This window comes from Bison bison, unplaced genomic scaffold (genome assembly GCF_000754665.1).
Source record: "Bison bison bison isolate TAMUID 2011002044 unplaced genomic scaffold, Bison_UMD1.0 scf7180017858073, whole genome shotgun sequence".
Classification (NCBI taxonomy): domain Eukaryota; kingdom Metazoa; phylum Chordata; class Mammalia; order Artiodactyla; family Bovidae; genus Bison; species Bison bison.
Window position 1 is genome coordinate 115,908 of NW_011488646.1, and position 4,384 is coordinate 120,291.

At 38.0% G+C, this 4,384-nt stretch overlaps 1 pseudogene; it reads right to left on the bottom strand.

Annotated features, from left to right (window-relative positions):
• LOC105004669 overlaps positions 1–1,017 on the bottom strand; it is a 1,991-nt pseudogene extending 974 nt beyond the window's left edge.
• Between the last annotated feature and the right edge of the window lie 3,367 nt (positions 1,018–4,384).

Consider the following 4,384-nt stretch of genomic DNA (forward strand, 5'->3'; position numbering starts at 1 on the left):
CATAAAGCCTTCTTTTTTTTTAATTTTATTTTATTTAACTTTACAATATTGTATTGGTTTTGCCATATATCAAAATGAATCTGCCACAGGTATATATGTGTTCCCCATCCTGAACCCTTCTTTACTCCCCTGTTCTGGAGACTGTAGATCAGAGGATTTAACATGGGGATCACCACTGTGTAGAACACAGAAGCTACTTTGTCCTGAGTCAAGGAGTAGCTGGAGGAAGGTCTCAGATAAGTATAAATGGAGGTGGAATAGAACAGGATGATGGCTGCCAGGTGAGACGCAAACGTGGAGAATGCTTTGTGCCTCCCCTCCCCTGTATGCATATGGAAAATGGAGAAGAGAATGTAGGAGTAGGAGGTGAGGATCACCAGCAGAGTTCTGACCATATTCACACCAGCAAAAGTGGACATGATACTTTCATATAGGCATGTGTCAGAACAAGAGAGCTTGAAAAGTGGGGGACTGTCACAGAAGAAGTGATGGATGACATTGGAACTGCAGAATGACAAGCTGCTCACATAACCTGTGTGGTGAATTACAGAGTTCAACAGTCCTGCTGTAAAAGCCCCTGCTGCCATTTTCAGGCAGACCATCTTGGACATGATCAAGGTGTAAAGGAGAGGGTTGCATATGGCCACATAGCAGTCACGGGCCATTAACCCAAAAAAGGATGCATTCAGTTGTGGCCAAGGCTATAAAGAAGTACATCTGCAGAAAGCAGACAGCAAAGGAGATGGTTTTCTTCTCTGATAAAAAATCTACTAGCATCTTTGGAGTGATGATGGATGAATAACAAACATCTACAAAGGACAGCTTAGCCAGGAAGAAATACATGGGTGTGTGAAGTCAGGAATCAGCTCTGATTAAGAGAATCGACCCAAAATTCCCCACAACTGTAAGCATATAAATCATAGAAAAATTGCAAAGGAGGATAACCTGTGGCTCCAGTGTGTCTGCTAATCCCAACAGGATGAACTCCTTCAGTGAAGTATAATTTTTTCTGGCCATTTTTTACAGATATAAAATGCTTCAGCTTCCATTACATGGAAAGATTTCACTGTTCTATGTTTGCATTAAGTAATAGGAATGTTAATGTGGCTAGTGGCACATGAGGGGGAAAAAAAGGCTTAGATAATAGAGTATAGTAAAAGAACAACTGAAATAAGGTAGAAACTAGTGAAAAATGAATAAACATTGGAGTTTGTTAAGCAATTCTCTGTCTTAAATGTGGGTTGAGGCATTCACAAATCCTTGGTCTAAGTCTCCATATTTCACTTCAGTTTTTTCTAATGCAATATTTATGTTCTATTCTTTCTTGTTTACCACACATCTAAAACGCAAAGTTCACAGCTATCCTTGTTGGCATCTTCCCCATTTTCTGAGGAGGTATTTAACTCAAATGCATTTTTTTCCCCCACAAAGACAGCTCTCTATATTCTTCAACTCCAATATTTATGACTCACCACCCGAACGCCACTTTTGTGTTCTCCAAGCAGCAAACATAGCCTGTTTCAAATAACCAATATTTTGATACCTATTATACCCTTAAGAATTATTATGTAGTGTTTAAATGCTAACCACACATCTGTTCTCATTTCAAAGCACATTATCAAATCAATGCCCTATAGTAACAGTCACATACTGGTCCTCAGCAGTGGAAGATAAGGACAGCAGCACATACTTACTAACATCTTTCCCAGTACTAGTTCATTTGGTCTATTATTTTCATTCTTATCAGAATCTTCCCTAATAACTCAGTTGAGACATAAAAATTATAAAGAGACAATTTTTATGCTGAAGTGAAATGAAATCAGAGATAATATGGATTCTATCTGTGTAAAAATTTGAGACACTTCTTGAATATATACACAAACCTGGATTTTTTTTTTTCCCTGAAAGAGGGTTGGATAACCATGGGGACTAGACTACAGCTTTTAGTTGTGAGTCAGTCCTCTAATGGCAGAAACTCCATTATCAAAAGTAATTAAAATATGATCACACACAGGTAGATGGAATCACACTATATGTGGACTTGCATCATAACTTGGCTATTGATGTCTGTGTTACTTTAAAGATATTTTCCAAATATAAAACATTTAATTGGCTATTTAATTGCCTATTTTTTTGATAATTTTAGCTTATTCCAAAAGGGTACACAACCCACTACAAAATTGTAATTCTCCCCCTATGTATGCATATGTATGAGTGTGTGTTTGTGTGTAATTGTGTGTGTATGTAACTCACCACATTTCTGGGTAAATTTAACCTGCAATCCACCTGTTTTGAGTGAAATAAATTAGAAGAAGATGTTAACTACTTAGTTCATGAATATTCTTCTGGCAAATATGAATAATTCAAATATGTCAGCCACAATGGTACCTAGATTTTTGAGCTGGACGACAACTTTATGACAGGTCATGAGATCAGCTTTACCACATACCAGTTGATTTGAATATTGAAGCTTCTATCAGGTGACACTAGCAGCAAGTGCAAGGCAAAAGCCATGAGGAATTTCTCTCCAAAAACTATATACTATAGTTACCATCTTAACAAGAGCTGTCCCCCTCTCAATTTCCTCCAGAATTCTACTAAGTCACTCCCATTCCACTTCCATATTAAGGTTTACCTTTAATATTCAGATTAACTTTAAAGGATGCTATTGATAATTAATAGATTTCCATAAGCGGGAAATTCATGACTCTATCATGCAGAATATGAGTCAGTTTCACCCATTAAACACTGATGTACCTGTTTTGGAACTATGCCCTGATTAAACTCTGCCATAACTGAATGTGTGTTCATGTGGATTTGTTTATATGTATCACTGTGGAGGAGAGAAACTTAAAGAACAGGAAATTTTTGAGAAGAAAAGAAAGGAATAGGGAAAAAAAAAAACGGTCTAATTGTGTTTTTTAACAAAACAGCTGTTTTCTATAGAGAACACTGCTGCACAATTCATATTTATACATTAAGTTCAGTTCAGTTCAGTCTCAGTCGTGTCCGACTCTTTGCAACCCCATGGACCACAGCACGCCAGGCCTCCCTGTCCATCACCAACTCCCAGAGCCCACCCAAACCCATGTCCATTGAGTTAGTGATGCCATCCAACCATCTTATCCTCTTTCATCCCCTTCTCCTCCTGCCCTCAATCTTTCCCAGCATCAGGGTATTTTCAAATGAGTCAGCTCTTCGCATCAGGTGGCCAAAGTATTGGAGTTTCAGCTTCAACATCAGTCCTTTCAATAAACACCCAGGACTGACCTACTTGAGGATGGACTGGTTGGATCTCCCTGAAGTCCAAGGGACTCTCAAGAGTCTTTTCTAACACCACAGTTCAAAAACATCAGTTATTCGGTGCTCAGCTTTCTTTATAGTCAAACTCTCACATCCATACATAAAGAACATTAATGCTAGTTACTGAGATCAGATTCTCTCCAAAAGAGTGTTTCCTGAATAAATCTCACAAACATCTTGTCATCAGTCTCTTCTTCCATTTCACATTCTCTTATTGAAAGTGTAGTCTGTGATTCCATTCTCTTAGTCTTCTTTGTCATGACATCATTGCCCATGTCAGGTCTGTTTATAGCATGACTAAGTCCACTGTTTCCTGGATTCAAATTGATTTTCAAAATTTCATGGATAGATTTGTAAATGGAAAAATAATAAAAAAAAAATAGTACTAGAACTAGCATCACCTCATTGCACATTGCAGTTTATTTTGAGAGGTTTAATTAACTGAAGTATACAGAAATAAACTTCATTAATTTGCACCCAACTACATTAGGTTTTCTTACATGTTGAACAATGTAAAACTCCATTGCAGCTAAGGAATTTCAAGCAGGAACAAATTTTGAGTCATCACACTTCCAAACTTCAGGCAATATTCGAAAGTTATAGTTACTGAACTAGTATGGTTTCCACATAAACATAAGCACATACAAATAGAGCAGAATTGAGACACCATAAAGAAACACATATCTATCAGTTCAGTTACTCAGTCATGGGCTGTTTGAGACATCATGGGGTGCAGCACACCAGGCCTCCATGTCCATCACCAACTCCAAGAGTTTACTCAAACTCATGTCCATTGAGTCGGTGATGCCATCCAACCATCTCATCCTCTGTCATCCCATTCTCCTCCTGCCTTCAATCTTTCCCAGAATCAGTGTCTTTTCCAACGAGTTAGTTTCTCACATCAAGTGGCCAAAATATTGAAGTTTCAGCTTCAGCATCAGTGCTTTCAATGAATATTAAGGACTGACATCCTTTAGGAGAGACCGGTTGGATCTCCTTGCAGTCCAAGGGACTCTCAACAGTCTTTTCCAACACATCAAAAGCATCAATTCTTCAGCAGTCAGCTTTCTTTATAGTCCAA